This window comes from Callorhinus ursinus, unplaced genomic scaffold (assembly GCF_003265705.2).
Source record: "Callorhinus ursinus isolate GAN/ISIS: 27379988/994484 unplaced genomic scaffold, GSC_fseal_2.0 scaffold1, whole genome shotgun sequence".
Lineage (NCBI taxonomy): Eukaryota > Metazoa > Chordata > Mammalia > Carnivora > Otariidae > Callorhinus > Callorhinus ursinus.
The window spans coordinates 76486748-76506292 of NW_027397063.1; the positions used below are offsets into that span (position 1 = coordinate 76486748).

General features: G+C 38.4%; 1 pseudogene; it reads right to left on the reverse strand.

Annotated features, from left to right (window-relative positions):
* Window positions 1-3282: 3282 nt before the first annotated feature.
* LOC112828976 (heterogeneous nuclear ribonucleoprotein F-like) lies at window positions 3283-4976 on the reverse strand (annotated as a pseudogene).
* Between the last annotated feature and the right edge of the window lie 14569 nt (window positions 4977-19545).

A 19545-nucleotide genomic window follows, 5' to 3' on the forward strand; every position in this document is an offset into this window, starting at 1 on the left:
GCCCTGAGAGGAGCTGGGGTGCAGCAGTGACCATGAGGGACCCAGTCCCCACCCTCCTCTCCTGTTACTCTTATGGGTTTTCCCCTGTAAGTTTAAGACTTCTTTTGTCTTGCTACTTTTAAGAATTTTTCTTTATCACTATATCTTACAAATTTAATTATAATATGTCTTGGTGGGAGTTCTCTGTGCCTCCTGGATCTGGATGTCTGGATCCTTCCCCAAATTAGGGAAGTTTTCAGCTATTATTTCTTTAAATAAAATTTCTATCCCTTTTTTTCTCTTGTCTACTTCTGGGACTCCTATAATTTGAATGTTATTACATTTGATGGAATCTCTGAGTTCTCTAAGTCTGTTCTCATTCTGCATATTTCTTCTTTCTCTCTTTTGTTCAGCTTTATTGCTTTCCATTACTTTGTCTTGTAGATCATTAATTTCTTCCTCTGCTTCTTCCAGCCTGCTGTCCATTACATCAAGCATATTTATAATCTTGTTTTTTGCACTCTTCATCTCTGATTGATTTTTAAAATTTTTAAAGATTTTGTTTATTTATTTTAGAGAGAGAAACAGAAAGCATATGAGTTGGGGGAGGGGCAAAAGGAGAGGGAGAGGATCTCAATCTGATCGATTCCTTTTTAACTCTTATCTCTGTTATTACGGTCTCACTGATGTATTCCATTATTTCCTCGAGTCCAGTGAGTATCCTTATAATTGTTTCTTTAAATTTTTCATCAGGCATGTTACTTATATCTATTTCGCTTAGATCTCTGGCCATGGCCTTATCTTGTTCTTTCATTTGGGATAAATTCCTCTATCTTGGCATTTTGTCTAAGTCTTGGCCTGCTTCTCTGTGTCAGATAAGCCAGTTTTGTCTCCTATTCCTTAAAGTAATGGCCTTATAAAGAAGAGGTCATGTAGTATTCAGGGCCTGGTGCTTCAGGGACTGTTTTCAGTGTGTGCTGCATCACTCTGCTATTGTGTTCTGGGTGCTCTATCCCTCAGGTCAGTCATCTGCAGAGGTTTTCCTTGCCTACTGTGAGCAGTGTTGGTCCCTGGCCTGAATGTGGTGAGTTTTAACTAGGTGTGCTCTGGTCTGCTTGTGAAATGAGACCTGTCACCACCTCCCCTGAAACTGAGGCCCTGAAAACCTCTCTGGTCAGGAGATGTGGTGTGGGCAGGGGTTTGTACTGGTCCTCCTCAGGGGGAGGCCTGCCATACTGGGACTGAGGTAAATGGGAGGGAAGTTCCACCAGAACACAGCGGGGTGGGGCTTAATGTAAGCAAGTTAGGTAGCCAGTCTCCATGCTGTACTGCTTCACACAGGTGGTTCTGTGTTTATGGTGAGGAATGGGGCAGGGAAATGGCACCAGCCAGCCCCTCTGTTCTCAGAGAGGTGTCTCAATGAATGCTGCTTCTCAGGGACATGCTCTGAGAAGAGCAAATAATCTCTCCATTGTGTGTCCCAGGTGCTCTTTAGATTTCTGTTTCCATGCTATCTGCCATGGGTTGTTTGCTTGCCTTCTCTCCAAGAGCAGTGTAGTGCCCTCTGGGCTCTATCCTAGCCAAACCTTCTGACCCTTAAAACTCTAGGCTTTAAGCCCAGCTGGCTGCAAGAACTCAGGAAATTCAGTCCCTCTCATTTTCCAAGCCAATGGCTATGGGGAAACATTCTCCTTGTGTGTTCCCCTGTGTGCTTTTCTCTCTCTTGCCCTTCTCCATGACCATGGCTCCCTCCCTTACATAGTAGCCAGGATCCATTTCCCCCCTACACCACATCTCCATGCTTCCTACCTTCTTCTGTTCTTCCCTCTCTTTAGTTGTGAAGTTTGTTCTGCCAGTCTTCAGGTCAATTTCTGGGGTATTTAGGGTGATTTAATAGTTATCTAGTTGTATTCATGGGATGAGGTGAGCCTAGGCTTCTACTACTCCACTGCCATCTTCCTGTCCCAACTCCTTCTCATTTAGAAGTTACAAATCCATAGCCTCAAACCAAGATTGTAAAATAATCTTCATTTTCTCCCAAAACATCAGCCTTGAAGAATAATTCTTAGACAACCATTGTTAAACATACAATGCCATGCATTTCTATGTTATAGAAAGATTTTCTACCTTTATCCATTTTTGTATTCCTATTTAACTAGGGTCATCTTTCCAAAAACAAACTTAAGCTAAACACACAAAAAATAGTGGTTTAAAACACAAGTCTATAAAGTGTTTTGAGATTATTTTACTTCAATATACTTGGGAACCAAGATCTATCCTGAAAATGAAAAAATACCTAGTTTAAAATATTCTTATAGGCATAAACCAAATTCTTATATTTCTACCTGGTTTGTTTTACAATGAAGTTTCAGAAATACTTTGACTATTGTTTCACCAATGGAAATGTTCTGTTTGCATTTCAAAGCAATGAAATTCTGAAGATTAATGTGAATCCAGTCGGCTCTCTTTTGTACATTCATAGAGGTTCAAAGGCTAGAATTTGTTATCTGCAAACAGAGAGATTTAAGCCACACATTAAAAAAAAAGTTACTTAAGAGTTCAAGGTCTTGTCTTGTAAGTAGCATTGCACTTAGAGTTTCATAACTTTTTAAATACTTTACTTGAAACCAACCTTTTTTTAGAGTGTTCCTTCTGAGAAGATTAGTAAAAGTACAGCATTGTCCCACTCTCACCTCTTAAGACCTTTGCATTCATCTAGTTTTTCTTCTTTTTTACTCTTTTTTATTGCTGACAGTTTTCAGAGATTTCTCCTACATTCCTGTGAAGTTAAGTTTCTTGTCAAAGAGGCATGTCATCTTCTTTTTTTTTATTGTGAAAAAATCTTTATTTTAAGAAAAAAATTTAATTAACAAAAAAATTTAACAAGTTTCACTTAGCAAAATACACCCAAAAGGAAATTACAGTACAAAAAAAGTTTTAAGTCAAGGCCTCACCAATTCCTACAGTATTAGTAATGTGTCTCAATTTTCAAAACTAACTTATTTTTAAAAGCTTAAACTGAACCTAAAAGATTTTAAATGAAAATAAACTAGAATGAACAAACATGAGAAATGTTCCTCTTTGAATCAGGGATCTAGCACCTTGAGTTTTCCAAAAAAGCACGTCTCCGCAATGTGTTCATGGTGATGTGGTGTAAAAGATCCATTTAATGTACTTAAAACTACTTTAACTCAGATAACATCACTCTGAAGTACACTACCAAAATGTCAATTGAGAAAAGCTGAAAATAGTTTTAGTTTACTCAATATCACATGCTAGAAGAAAGTTTGCATGAGAAAACACTGAAGAGGTAATTTTTTAATCCAGATTTCACAAACTCATGGTGCAAAATGGGTCCCACAGCTTCCTCTAGAGTAATAATTGCTTTTCACTGCTTGTTGGCTGCCTGTGAAAATGATTGCAGTAACTCAAATGCTCCTACAAAACTAGTCATATCCACCCATGCTGTTCTGGCCTCCATAGCCAGCCCCATAACAGCCACTCACAGACTGGCTCTCAAGGCCACTGTAAGTGGACTGGGCTGACACCCCCATGCCTTGCATCACCTGGCTGCTATATGCCCCATTGCTGGAAACAGCTGTGGAATTCAGGAAAAGTTCTATGTATCTGTGTTGCATGTTGGCCCGGTCTTTGGACATAGCTGCCACAGCTTCTTCATGAGTGGCAAACTTGACATTGGCTTCGCCCGTCACTCTTCCATCAGGGCCAATCTCAATATGGACTCTCACAGGGTTGAGTGGAAAGAAGAAGTTGTAAATGTCGTTCTCTGTGGCTGTGTATGGCAGCCCTCTCATGTGGACGCAGTGTCCAGTGGTACTCTGGACAGTGAACTCGCCATCTCCGTATCTGTGGTCGTACATGCCCGAGAGACAGTAACTGAGGTCTCTCCCGAACAGATCAGTGGTGAAGCCGTAGCCATGGCTGAGGCCGCTGTACTCCTCATAGCCCCCATAGCCTGCACTATATGCACCAGACCTCATCCTCTCCAGGCCCGCTTGCTTGACAATGCCAATATACCTCCTGGCTGTGTCGGGGCGGTCATAGGGCCACAGCTGCTGTACAGACATGAATTTCAGAGGGGGGATATGAGTATGATCTAACTTCTTCCTGACTGCTCTTGAACATTTCAATATGCCTGTGCCCTGTTCTCTCCTTGTGCTTCCCTAGGGCCTTCTCGGCTAACTCCTGGGAGGCAAACTGCACAAAGGCTTCCCCTGTAATCTTGCCCTCGGGTTCCACAGGCAATGTGATCCCATTTGGCACAATTTCCAACCCTGAGAAGAACTGAACAATTTCTTCCTTGGTGCATCCAAATGGGAGTCCTCGAAGCCGCAGGAAGCCATCATTGGCAGTGTCGGCACTGTTTGGACGGCTGTGCTTCAACACCCAATCCATCTCGGTTCTGTGGGATTTGAACACCTCAATGTACCGATATCCCATGCTTTCCCTATCTTTTTTAAGGGCCATTTTTACATCATCTTCTGATTCAAGTTCAACAAAAGCCTCACCACTCTGCCTGCCTTCTCTAGTGTAGATGAAATGAATGCCTGCAGCCCCATCATGAATTGTGCAGAAAGGAAATTCTGCACATCCTCAACAGAGCAGGACCAGGGCAGGCCACGGAGCTTGACCACAAAGCCCTCACCTCCCTCGGGGCCCAGCATCATGGACACTTGAGAGGACAGATGTCAAACAAGCTTGGGTGCAGTTTTTTGTGGCTTAAAGAACCTGGTGGGGGGGAAGCCCACAGTCGGAGACATTCCTAGTAGGTAACGAACTGTCCGCTGAGGGGAGCAGGACTGATTTCTATTTTTATCAAACAAGCACAGTTTACAGCCAAAGGACCCCTAATTCCACCCGATGCTTAAAAACGCAGAGGGCTCCGGGGAAAGTCCAGGTGCATCTCCTTTTGTTATTAACCACGACGGGTCTGGAGTCCAGAAGGCCGGCGTGTGGGGCTGTGTCCCGGAGGCAGAGGCCGCATGACTGAGGGCGGTGGGCCGGACATGGGTCACGGGGTGTAAAGCGAGGCATTTCATCTTCCTAGGTGTCTCATCCTCTTTAGCTACCCCCTCATCTTTGATGTCCTTGAGTTCAGATACAAGGTCTAGATCAGCTGCTAGAGATTCTGATCATCATCTTTGACTTACCATCCTGGGATCATAAGAGTACCAATGGAAACAACCTTGACATAGAGATAGGGGTAGATGTTTTCCAGTTGTCATAGTTAGTATACTACTATTTATAGCCACTCTCCTTCTTGGGGAATAGGAAGAGAGGGGGAAAGACCTTTCCTTGTTTTGTCCTTGAAAATTGCTTTGTGACATGGCATGACTACCACTTTCCCTGGGTTAGTTGCTACTCTGTCACTCATAGTACCCAAATGGCCTAGGCAGAGTTTGCCATAATGACTTGGTGGAACTCTGCAAGCTTTCTTCTCTCCTTAATCCTTTTTGATTCACTCCTTAACCAAACCTTGCTTAATGACCTTCTGGTCCTAGCTGTTGGGTAACTTTACCCTTTCCCAACTTTACCTTTTCAGAGATGACTACAGTTCTATTCATTCATTGCATCTATCACCAGATTCTTTCAGGACCATGAAATTTCTCTCCATTTCTGAACCTGTTGCTATAATAAATCAAATGTTTACTGGTTTAAATATTGCATCCCTCTCTGACACCCTATCATGGGGATTGGATTAGTCTATTTCTACATTTTTTACGCCAACCACTATTCTAGTCTCCCTGCATTTTCCTCAGTGCAAGTCAAATTGGTTACTAGTGTCTCTGCAGAGACAAGCTCATACCCTGCCCATATGCCAATTTATTGATACCTTGAGAAATCTAAGTAGTGAGTTGACACAACCTTTCCAATCCTCAACCTAACATAAGTCAAGAGGAAAATGAACTTCTATTATTTCCAAGTAGCAAGGAGGAAAGGAATGGTGGGTGAAAATGCTTAAGCCAAAATCTAGTTAAAATTTTTTTCTAGGCCATGGGATTGATGAGTAGAATAGATGAGAGATCATGGATTGGAAGAAATACTTGATGTATTATCCACATCAACATATGTACATGGGGAAATAATAAGTGTGCACTGTTTTCAGAAAATATCCTGAGTATGTAGAATGTAATGAGCTCTATTATAATATATGATCCAAAATTCATCTTTTAGGATCTCATTGTTATTTCTGGCACAGACCCCTCCAAACCACTCTCCACAACTTCACCAGAGGGTGAAGATATCTGGGCTGTGTATAACTCCCCTTCTTTTTTTAAAAAAAGATTTATTTGTTTTAGACAGTGTGTGTGTGCATGCAGAGCCTGATGCGGGGCTCATCTCACGATCCTGAGATCACAACTTGAATCAAAACCAAGAGTCGGTTGTTTAACCAACTGTACCACCCAGGCACCCCTATGGCTCCACTTCTAATTATAAATTTATTTTCATGTGGTTTTTCCCATTATAATGTCAGTGGCATGGTGCAGATGTCTATCACCAAGAAAATTGTCTAAACCAACATGTCCGTTACTAAGAATTTCAGCCCCAGCAGCTTCATGTGGTCCAGTAGTGTTCCGGTGTACCTTACTTTTCTGGCTATATGTTTGTAGATAATTTTCAGCTTCTCCCTCTTTCTTAATTTTTATTTTTAATCTATTCTTCCACCAACTCTTGCTGACCTATATGTGTTCCTCTGAATTCACTGACTATACATTCATTTCTTCGAACTCTAATACCTTCTCCTCCTCCAATGCTGTGGATTTTCTTCCCCTCTGAATTCTGCCTCTGATCACTATTCCCTGTTTGACATAACTAATTTGGTAAGTGCTTTTATAGAAGTGTGAAGGAATTGCTATATGCAATCAAAGGAAGGAATTAGTGATTTCACAAGCAAAGAGAGGGCTCCTGAAAGATTTCCTAGAGGAATTAGAATTTGGGGACATTTGAGGAATGCACAAAATTGAAGGTTAGGAAGGGCACTTTAGACAGCGGGTAAAAAAAGTTAGAATAGTACAGTGTAGCTGAAGTATAGGTTGGAGGAGAGAGGTCAGGGAAGATACCAAAGGGCCTTAAATTCATGCTCAAGACTGAACATCATCATATGGGATCTGGCAAGCAAGTGAATAACTGGTAAAACATATGTATTACAAACATATAATATACCTGGCAGAAAGAAGGAAGAATGGATGGGAGGAAGGGAGATACTAGAGGCAGGGAGAATAGTTAGGAGACAACTCATTGACTGTCCTCATTCCTTAGAGCAAGGAGTGTATTTCCTGCTCCCTTCCAGGTGTTATAAAACAGCTTTTGTTTTATAGCAATGAGGGAAGGAGTTCTTGGTTCTTGGTTCATGGTTCTCTTGTTCATGGTTCTTACTATGTACCTGGAGTAGGGTTCTGGCATAGAGTGGCTTCTATAGTGGGGACAACCCTATTTGGAGTGCTTTACCTTACATATCATAGGTGCTTCAAATGTTGTTGAATGAATGAGTAAATGGAAAATATCCCACCCTGGCATTATTGTACCCACAAAATCAGATGTCCCTTTTTACATACTACTGTGGAAAAAAAACAGATTCTCCTCAAATCTAGTTCTAGTATTTTTTTCCCCTTCAGTTATATTTTCGTGAAAATTGACTGCACCTTGCCATTGGAGGCTGCCTAGGGGTTGGAAGGAGTGTGGGCTTCAGAGCCACGGAGATTCAGGTTTAAATCCTCACTTTGTAATTGTGTGAACTCGAATGATTATGTAACTTTCTAAACCTTTGTTCATCATCTTTACCCTATCAATGAGGAAAGGTTACAGTGTGGAAAGAGAAAATATCTGTGAGATACTTAAGCCAAGGTTTGGCTGTAGCCCAGCTAGAGGCACACATAAATACATGTGTGGGAGGTCTGAGATGGAGTCAGAGGGAGAGCTGCAGAATTACATCAGGGTCATCATTGCTCCTCTCCACCACCCCTCTGCTTCAATCTTGGGCCACACTTGCTTAGGCTCTTGTCCAAGTTCGATGCATGAAATAAGCTAGAATCAAACAGGGTTCGTCCCATTTGGTAGGTACAAATCTCAGTCTAAAAGACAAAGTTGTACAAGAATATTAACTTTATTTTTTATAACAATTAAATGTTCTAATTTGAGACTCAATTTAATGGAAATGTAGAACCATAATTTTCAATCAGTGTGGTGTTCCTTCTCACCAACTTATGCCTTTTAGTATAAGTTCCAGGAGACTTTCATAGAGCCACATCATTGGGAGACCACATCTAGGTCTTTTTTAGTGTCAGGTGCCCACATCAGCATTTGATGGAATGAACTTTGGCTTTGGTGGTAATTTCTGGGTCCTTCCTTATTTCTTTCCAAGCAGCTGGTTCTCTGGACCATTTCTGTACTGCTCTTGGGAATATAGGAAACATTCTGTGCTCCTGAGCCCTGTGGTGTCATAGGGATCTCTAGGACACCATCTGAAGACTGATGACCTACCTTATACAGGCTTTACCCAGGAATTGGGGCATGGACTCACCCAAATGCACTTGTACCTGGGTATTGAGGCAGGGTCTTCCTCCTCTGATTTCTCTAGTTCTAGGAAACTTTGTTATTCTCTAGTTAATTTTTTTTTCTTTTAGACTTACTAGGATTTTTATAGATTGTTTTATCATAATTTTTCCATTTTGTCCTCTGATTCCAAGGTTTTGATGTTTGAAAGCCAGAAATAAGACCTCTTTTCTGCTTCTCAAGACTTTGCTGCTGAATTGGGGGTGGGGGTGAAGAGTCAAGGGATATGAATAGTGCAGGGAGGAATATTAGTTAAAGTCTTAGCCACCTCAGCTTTTACATTTTCTCTGGCTAAACCATCCCAGTTTATTTTTCCATATTCCATCTTCTTGTTTTGGCCCTTGATAGCATGTATTGTCTAAAGCAATTTTCTCTTCATTGCCAAGGACATCTTCTGAAGTTGACCATGTTAAAGTAAGAAGTTGGAATCTAATCTACTGGGTTATTCAGCATATTTTGAAAGTAGTTTGGGTTTAAATCAATCAGTCACTTAAAACTAATGTACATATATATGCCTTTCTGGGCTGTGTTTTAAAAGACTGTAAAAGTGTATGATGAAACTCACTCTATAATCATTAGATTTGGGGTGTTGTTAGAACAGAAACTTAGATGACTTCGTTTAATCCAGTTGCTTAATTATAATATTGCATTTCTTTATCTGAAGTCTAAGCCAAATTGGGAAAATTAGATAAATGCCAGTACTTTTTCTTCTTTTTTATGATTTTCACATTTTTTGTGTCTCATCATTAAACTTAGAATTTATTAACAACTTGTTTTTTCTGCTGCATTGATTTTGTTTATAAATATTTCTATAAATTTATCTTACAGGAATATTTGACTAGTTTTTTGGGAAAAGTTCAGACAGTAGTAATATATTTTAAAATCTGGTTTCCTAAAGGAATGATTTAAGTAAAATGGGAACTAAGTAAGGTGTCAGTCTTCTTATTAGACCATCATGATCAGATGGTTCCTTTATCAGAGTAGAATGTCTATGTCTGAAATAAATCTGAGTCTCCATCAGAATATAAATGGAATATGTAATGACTTGGAATGTAAATCTTAAGCACTGATTTGTGAGGAGAGTCAGTCAAAAGTTATTTCGATTTGATATCCAGATTGATTCATAAAATTACTCATGTTTTGTGATTTAGTCATGCCAGAAAGCAGTAATGTTGTTGAACTTGAATTTTGATCGTAGAATAAATGAAATTTTTTTCTAATGCATAATTTATAATAATGACATTGCACACAGGGATTCCTACATTACCCAGAAGCTCTAATTCTTCATAAAGTGCCTAAGCAAAACAGGTTAGAAGGCAAATTATAGTACTCTTATCAGATGAATAAGTTTATAAAATAGGCCATTTGTTCATAGAGTTGTGCATAACTTCATCTTTTATGCACAACTTAAAAAACCGTCATGTTGGTTTTTAAAATAGGACACATAAGCCTTACTGTAGCTAACAGTACCCCCTTCTCAGCACTAAGACATTCTACTAGGATCTGAGAGTCAGAAAATAGTGGAAATGGAAAGCACCTTAGACATCACTTAGTCTAACTTCCTTGTATTACAAGCATAGAAATTAAGGTTTTAAACAGCTCGCTGGAGGACACACAGTGGTTAAACCTGGTTGAGCCAGGCTGAGGTTCTCTGGCTTTCTGACTCGTTCTCTGATTATTGTGGAATTCTCATTTTCTTCTTCTTGAGGAATTGGGACAGATCTGTCTCAGCTTAACCATTTCAATCACAAAATGTACAGAATGAAGAGCTACAAAATTGTTTCACCTTTTAACTTTAAAGTTTTCCTTAGGTTAGGATTTATTTTTATATATATTTTTGAAAGCTATATATATATTTATTATGTTCAGTTAGCCAGCATATAGTATATCATTATCTTTTGATGTAGTGTTCAACGATTCATTAGTTGTGTATAACACCCAGTGCTCATCACAACACATGCCCTCCTTAATAGTTTCTCTAATATTCCAGACACTTCTATTTTTAGAGCAGAAATCCAGCTAACTCTCTTTCTCTCCACTTCATTTGTACACTCATTTTGTGTAATTAAAATTACATTCTAACCATTCACTTAAATATTTTTCCCGTTAGCAGTAAACTGTTTGAGATCAGCTATCATGTTTCATTCAGCTATTTTATTTCTAAATCTCTAGTACAATTCATGGCACAATACATTTCTGGTAAATGAGTACTAGATTACCATTTTCTTGGAGGTAGTAGCTTTGTTTTGTATTTATATCCTTTGTACACATTAGGCACTTAGTATAGGTTTTCATTGAATAATGGAATGAATGAATGAACAAATATTCATAGAGGGCCCTTTTGTAGATTTTCTTAACTAGAAACATCAGTGATTTTTTTTTAAAGTAGTGAGCTGTGCAGTTCTTAGTCATTAATGCTCATGTTATGCCTTATAAATGTATAAGAAATTTGTGGCCCTGGAAGTGATATAACCAAGGTAAGATTGAAGTGTGATCTAGTGTTTGGAATCGGGTCTGAATATCTCAGAAAAATGTAACAAATTCACTTAACCACACAGGTCACTGGCCTTAGTTTCCCATTTCATTTGATCAATAGTATATAGTTGGTTAGAATGTCAGATTTTAGCAAGAAAACTTTTTTACTAGTGAATTAAAATCAACAACTAAGAGAGAAGACTAAATTGGGGTGCCACAATGAAATCGAGGGAGATGGGAAATTTAGTTTAAACATAAAGAGGAAAGCTTTTTCAAGACTTAGTAATCTGCCATTCCTCACCCACCCCCTTGTTCTTCTCCTCTCAAGTCTACTTATATAGTAGAGAAAAGGAAAAAAAAAGTGAATGCTTCATCTTTTGGGGGAAGAAAGAAAAGATTTGTTACTTAGAGAGCCTTCCTTTGAGAATTTATTATGAGAAAAAGGCCCAGAAGATTGTATGTATAACTTTTGTTAGTTAATACGAAGCAATGTGTTTGAATGGATGAGGATTTACACTAAAATCTTAAAATTTGAAGCCTAAAATTATATTAGAGAAACTAAAATGTATTATTGTCACTGTTCTATTAGAGAAAGTATGATGCTAGATTGGTCCTCATTTTCTGTGGGTAAAGAAAGGAAGGGCACGGTGGGGGATTCCTGTGCCATTTCCATTCCTCTGTTTGCTTCACTACATTATATTATTTAATCTTCACACATTCATATCATGTTGTTATTTCACAGTTCAGAAGACAGACTCAGTTAAGTGAAATATATTAAGAAATAATTTATTGAAGGTCACCCGCTGCTTAGTTACTTCTCTAGCTTCACCCTCTACCATTCTCTCACTCACCTACTCCACTTAGTCACAGTGGTATCTTTGCTCTTCCTTGAACATTCCATGCTATTTCTAATGTTCAGGGCTCTTTGCCCATAGCTGTTAATATGGTTAGATCTCTCTTCACTCAGGTCTCTGATGACCTGTCATTGTAGAAAGACCTTCCCTGGTGACTCTATATTAAAAAAATCTTATTTCGTATGTCATTTTTAGAAGGATGTGCTGTTATTTTGGGTAACACTCAGAAGGAAAAGTGCCAATTAATCAATGATATGACAATTTTGTAATATGCATCCTGATTTCAAAGATGATAAAATGTGAGGGGAAAAATGTTCTTAGAATCAGTGAAATGCAGTAGTATTTCCTGACTTTCTGTACTGTTCCCTCACCCCAGATTATTTCTCTTTGCAACACTCTACCTGATATGATCTTGTACATTTTCTTTATTGTCTTCTCTCTCCACACTAAAATTTAAGGTACATATAGGAGGAGCTTTGTTTTGTTCAGTACTAGTTGCAAAGACTGGCTAGATGTGCATCATAGCCATCTTCTCTTTTTGGGGGCCACTCAGGACTACATTTCCAGACCTCTCTGCCAGACAGGTGGAGCCATGTGACAGACTTCTGGACAACAGAATATAGGTAGACATGAGATATTCCTCCCCTAGGCCTCTCCTATAAAATCATTCTTGTAACTTTCCTAACAATTGGAGCTACTAGTGGTCACAGACTCTAGAGGGAAGAAACCCTGGTCTCTAAATGATGCTGTAGACCAAAGCCCACCTCCATCCCCTCACATTGACCTACATTGGATTGTGATGTAGATGAGAAATAAATCTTCATCAATTAAAGCTACTGAAATTTGGGCTTTTCTGTTACAACAGCTTATCCTGACTATTGCTGTACCTGCAGTGCACAAACTATGCCTAGCACATAGCAAGCTTTTAATAATTTATGAGGATAGAGGAAATTAAAGGAAGAGCATGCTTGTGTTAAAAGATGATTAGTTTTGGTTTGTACATAAGGCATCTGCATGAGAGGGTGGGGGCTACATCTTCTACCTCTCTTCATTTCAGGTGTCCTGGATGAATTTGGAGGGACTGAGGATCAGAGGTTGCAGTGTTTAATTTCTAGAACAACTGGGTTCAGTAGAATGAATCAATGGGACTTTGTGGAAAGAGAGAAATTTTGATGTAGGGATCATTAATTTTCAGAAACTCAGTGATAATAGGTTCAAAGTAGTAAGTAGGGAAGTTGAGAGGAAGTTGAAGGACCATTGATTTTTAAAGTCAGCCAAATGAATTTATTATGGGACAAGGAGTAAGATGATGAACTATTTGTTGAAATAATCCAAGATGATCATAGACGATTACCTAGTCAACAGAATGATCCATTTCTCTAAACACTGTCTTCTTTAGGTATCACCTTTTATTTGTAGTTTTGCCCTGCCCTGTCAGTGATCTATCTGTAGAGGTTTCTTTAGGTAGGTTCAAAGAGGTCTTTCATGGGGGTGTTGTGGAGATGATGTCTGCAAAAATTTCTTCTGCATTTAAAAATCTGAACTTGGGGTGCCCGGGTGGCTCAGTTGTTAAGCATCTGCTTTCGGCTCAGGTCATGATCCCAGGAGCCTGGGATCGAGCCCTGCATCGGGCTCCCTGCTCAGCAAAAAGCCTGCTTCTCCCTCTCTCACTCCCTTGCTTGTGTTCCTTCTCTCGCTGTGTCTCTCTCTGTCAAATAAATAAATAAAATTTATTAAAAAAATAAATATCTGAACTTACTCCTGAAAGACTTATTATTATTAATAGCTCTATGGCTAACTACATATTATCAGTTAGTATACATGGCTTTCCTTTTCCCGAATATGAGTTTAAGTAACTCAGGAAACCAGCAGAAGAAACACATCAAAATTCTGAATAATAAAACCTTTCTTTTTTATAAGGTTTGTAGTTGTAAAAATCAACCATTCATTCATATATTTGTCTTTCAGAGCCCAGTATTCAATTTAAATTTCAATTCCTTCTCCTTAGATTGGCTTTGGAAGTTTCTGAGTATTTGACTGTTAATAAGGTGCGTGCGCGCATGTGTGTGTGTGTGTGTGTGTGTGTGTGTGTGTGTGTGTTTTAGGACAGAACTCCTTTATAGTTAGTTATAACCTTCCCTAGAAAGCTGCCCAAGAAACTTCTAACTTTCTCCCCTAATTTGTCTTTGTTTCTCTCTTGTTCGCACTTCAAGAAGTTGGAAAAGCAGCTGGTTAGTGCTGGTCAGGGGAATGATATTGGTTAGAAAAGAACTATTTAATTTATCTCTCTCATCTCCATATTAAAATGTGTGGGAAATACTATCAAGATTGTGGAATCTCAAAACATCTAAGAATAGGATTAATTTATTTCCTTCTCATCTTTCAGGGTTTAGCTTAGAGGTTATCTCCTCTAGGAAACAGTATGTAAATTCCCAAGACTGGGTACGCTTCTAGCATGAGCTCATCCCAGAGACATAGTCTGTATCTCCTTCATCACTGTATCTTTATGATGCAACACAGGAATTGATAAAATATTCTATAAATGTCTTTTGAACAAAAGAGTAAATGAGGTTCTCTTTATGCACAACAGAATCATCATTGGAGGCAGTGATTATTTCATGTCTCAAAGGTTATTTTAAGGCCTGCTAATACAGGTTTAAACATGCTTTTAAAAAGGAGAAGGGAAAAAAAAGACTACTTTGGGTTGAACATTTATTTCAAGTCAGATGTTCCTTTTCTTATTTTTCTTAATTATTCTCAAACTACTCAGTGTGAGTTTGTTGGAATAGGCTCCCATCTAATTTGTAACACATATTGAATAGGCATTTGGCATAGCTCCATAGTAATCCATTTTATCTGCAAAATTTGCAGATATTATCTTTGGCTCTTCTTAGTTTTCAATTTAGTACCATGGGATTTAGGCCATTATAAAAGTTTTGCTTTTAAAGTAAAAGTTTGAGTTGATTGCCATCCTAAGATAAAACTGAATTGATTTGGTACTTTAAAGCTGTTAAGTGTAACTCATACATAATAGTCATGAGAGAATAACATTCATCCTTGAATAAGACCTTATTGAAGCTGCAGCCCTAAAACTCTTTGATTTTCTCTGTTTAGGATGTTGTGAGAGGCAGGGTGACAGGACCCATCTGGCGGAACTCTGTCAGTGGCAGTGGAGAGGTGGAATGAGAGGTGAAGGGGGAATGGGGAAAGAGGTAGGATTAAAATAAGGAGTACTAGGACCAGATGGAGTGAGGAAAGGGTCATATTAATAAAAGAAATGACAAAAAAAATCAACTGCTACTGTGCTCTTTACAGATAAGACAGACATACAAAGAAATGAACAACTCCCCCCTCAACACATTAATATCTATCACCTAAACCTAGAGTACTTGCAGAGAGACAGAGTTGTATATAACTGTTATGTCAATAATGACACTGAATGAATTGATGAGTCTGGCGTGAAAAATACAGTATATCAAGAAACTCAGGAAATCATGATATAATGTAATTCTGTGGAGACAGTGCAGTGCCTGGCACATGCCAGCTATTCAGAAAGTATTGGTTGACTATCCTGAATTTTGAAGATTTTATTTATTTATTTGAGAGAGAGAGAGTGTGCACGAGTTGGGGGAGGGGCAGAGGGAGAGGGAGAAGCAGGCTCCCCGCTGAGCAGGGATTCAGACACCAGGCTCAGTCCCAGGACCCCAAGATCATGACCTGAGCTGAAGGCAGACACTTAACCAACTGAGCCACCCACGCGCCCTGACTATCTTGAATTTTGAATAAGATGCACTTAAAGTTAAGCTTAAGAAGAGGAGAACCAGTTGCAGGATCAGGACCAGAACCTGAATAAAGAAATGACTGTAATTGCCTGTTACTGGAGGCTTTTTATCAATACCCAGGCAATGAATGAAGGATAAATGAATTAAGAATTGAATAATTCTAAAATTCATATTTAAATAATTCAAAATTGATATTTTAAATTCAATTTATAATTATGTTTAGACGACCATAGTTTTTTCTCAATTAATACCTTTTGTTAGTCTTAAAAAGGTCTCTACTTAACTTTTTCAGGTATTGTTAAAAAATAGATAGATGATATTCACTGGGGTGAACAGACAATGTTAATAATTTCTGGCTGCCTTACCAGTAATTGGCCCTGGCTGGTAACCAGATCTGAGTCTCCATTCTCTAAGAGTGCTTGTTACATTTTGAGCAGTCAGTTAATATTTAATGACTGAACTGTTTGGTAGCTGGGTAAGTGATCCCATGGCATCACATATATACAGTGATCATGGAATTGTATGTATTTCCCCAATGGCTCTGTACTGAACTTTTCTGCTTTACAAGAAAAAATATGTTTCCTTCAAAATGCAGTACATTTTGAGCTACATCTTAATTATTGGCTTTGTTTATATAGCTAAAATAATCACTTAGAGGCTTGGATAAGTCAATTATTTCCTCTGTCACAATGATTTAACCTTTTTAAAAAAAAATTATTTATTTATTTGACAGAGAGAGAGAGACAGAGAGAGAGGGAATACAAGTGGGGGAGAAACAGGCTCCGGGTGGGGCTGGGAGCCCCATGTAGGGCTCAATCCCAGGACCCTGGGACCATGATCTGAGCCGAAGGCAGCCGCTTAACGACTGAGCCACCCAGGCGCCCCAGGATTTAATCTTTTTAACACCTGCCCAGCTGTCACACAATATTTTAAGCTAAAAGTATCAGATAAACACAACACTGCCAATTCAGTAGAATTTCACCAAAAATTATTTCTCCCTGAAATCCCTGAAGCAGTTTTTTTCCTAGTATGTAACACCTCTTAGGATTTGTCTCTATATTGTTTAAACTTATATTACAATAACATACAAAGTGATATAAACCAAGGCAACTCATAGAACAAGTGAATGTATCCACAATTTTAGTAAACCATTCATAAATTAAATGACACTTGCTCTCTTCTGATGGTCCCATTTCTAGTTTTCTCTTAAACTGAATTCCACAAAGAATTCTAATATAACTGAAATTCTTTGCACTCATTGTCAGTTTGTGGGCTATTCAGGAAATCTAATTAGCTTTAAATCAGTTTATCTGCAAATCACTTTTTCATTTCTGGTTCCTTCTAGAAATTAATAGATTACTACTTATTAATAGCTCTAGGCCATTTATGAAAAATTTGGCTTTTGTCTGGAAGCTTGAACTGATGAATCTGTAACATTGAACCTCTTTTGTCAGTGGAATTTTTTCCTAGTGAACTGCAATTAAACTGGAAAAAGTAAATTGCAAAGAAAAATTTGACAAGAACTTTTATTGTAAAGCACAGAGACAACCGAATAAAAGTACCTAAAGCAGAGAAGTGAATAAACGCAAATGGATTTAGTGAAAACATGTATTTTAAAAACCATTAATATATTCAGATGAAGAGTCTTTCTCTGTAAATTTCTCTCCTCTTTCTCCTTTCATATTTATCATGTGCATCCACAAACTCTGGAACAATTAATTTTTGTGTCCTACTCTTGAGGCAGACAGCAAATATTACCATTCTACCATTAGCTGTACAATACTTGACATGTCCCATAGTTTTATAGTTGGGAAAGCTAATAATTAGGCTGTAAACTCCCAGGGGTGGAGAAATTAAGGAATTGGTCCAAAATCATAATGAATGTCAAAGTAATTGTTATCTTTGCATTCACAAGTTTTGGTTCCTATACACAAAGCTTATCTCTCCATTTTTTCTGGGGTTTTGGATTCCCCTCCCACTAATCCTTTCCCTGCCATTCTCTATGCTTTCTAGTTTTACTCATTTTCCTATTCTAGTTTGCCAACACAAATGCCTCTTATTTTAAAATTCAATATATATTCCCTTGAGAAAACATTCTGATTGAATAATATTAAAGAAATTTTAGGCATAAATTGCCTTTACTAATAGGAAGACATCACTTAATTTCCTCCCCTTCACTGGAAAACCTATCCGTCACTGCATTCCCCTTTATCTTTTTCCCTTATGTCATCTGGGAAGAGATGTTCGTGAGCAAGGGCTTACTCCCTCCATCTCTGCTCCTACCTTATTCTAAAGCATGTTCTTCACTGATTTTCTCACTTTTGCTTACAATTATGCTGAAGTTTTTGCCATCCTAAAAACAGCAACAAAAAACTCCCTCAGTTATATTTTCCTGTTAAACCACTTTCTGCCTTAGCAATCTTTCCTTCACTACCAGGAGTAGAAAAGGTACTTCAAACTTATTTTCTCTCATTCTCTACCTATTTGCTCTTCAACTCATTGAAATCTGGTCTATATTCCTGTTGCTTGACTGAAATTGCTCTCACAGAAATCATCAAAGTTGTAATAATTTAATCCAGTAGCCTCATTAAATTTCTCCTCTTTTCTGAAACATACAGCATTGTCAACCCTATCCTCCTTTACTAACTCTTTCCTACTCTGGCCACAAAACAAGTGTCAACAACAAAAAAAAAGGTTGAAGTCATACCATGCATCTTTTCTGAACACAATGCTATGAAACTAGAAATCAACCGCAAGAAAAAATCTGGAAGGAGCACAAATGCATGGAGTTTAAATAACATGCTACTAAACAATGAATGGGTCAACCAGAAAATCAAAGAAGAAATCAGAAATTACATAGGGACAAGTGAAAATGAAAACACAATGGTCCAAAATCTTTGGGATGCAACAAAAGGTCTTCTAAGAGGGAAGTTTATAGCAATACATGCTTACCTCAAGAATCAAGAAAAATCTCAAATAAAAACCTAACCTTACACCTAAAGGAGCTAGAAAAAGAATAGACAAAATTCAAAACCAGGAGAAGGAAGGAAATAATAAAGATTGGAGCAGAAATAAATGATATAGAAACTTAAAAAAATAATACAACATATCAATGAAACCAGCAGTTAGTTCTTTGAAAAGATTGACGAAATTCATAAACCTCCAGCCAGACTCATCCAAAAAAAAAGAGGACTCAAATAAACAAAATCACGAATGAGAAAGGAGGAATAATAACCAACACCATAGAAATACAGACAATTATAAGAGATTATGAAAAATTATATGGCAACAAATTGGACAACCTAGAAGAAATGGATAAATTTCTAGAAACAGATAACCTACCAAAACTGAAGCAGGAAGAAATGGAGAATTTGAACGGACCAATTGCCAACAGTGAAATTGAATCAGGAATCAAAACCTCCCAACTGGGTGGCTCAGTCGGTTAAGCGTCTGCCTTCGGCTCAGGTCATGATCTTGGGGTCCTGGGATTAAGCCCTGCATCGGGCTCTCTGCTCAGCAGAGAGTTTGCTTCTTCTCCCTCTCCCTCTGTGCTCTCTATCTCTCCAATAATAAATAAAATCTTGGGGCACCTGTGTGTCTCAGTCGGTTAAGCATCTGCCTTCAGTTCAGGTCATGATCCCAGGGTCCTGGGATTAAGCCCCGCATCGGGCTCCCTGCTCCGCGGGGAGCCTGCTTCTCCCTCTCCTCCCTGCTCATGCTCTCTCACGCTATCTCTGTCTCTCTCAAATAAATAAATAAAAATAAAATCTAAATAAATAAATAAAATCTTAAAAAAAAAAAAACAACTCCCAACAAACAAAGGTCCAGGGCCAGATGGCTTCAAAGGTGAATGTTACCAAACATTTATTTTTTTTATAGAT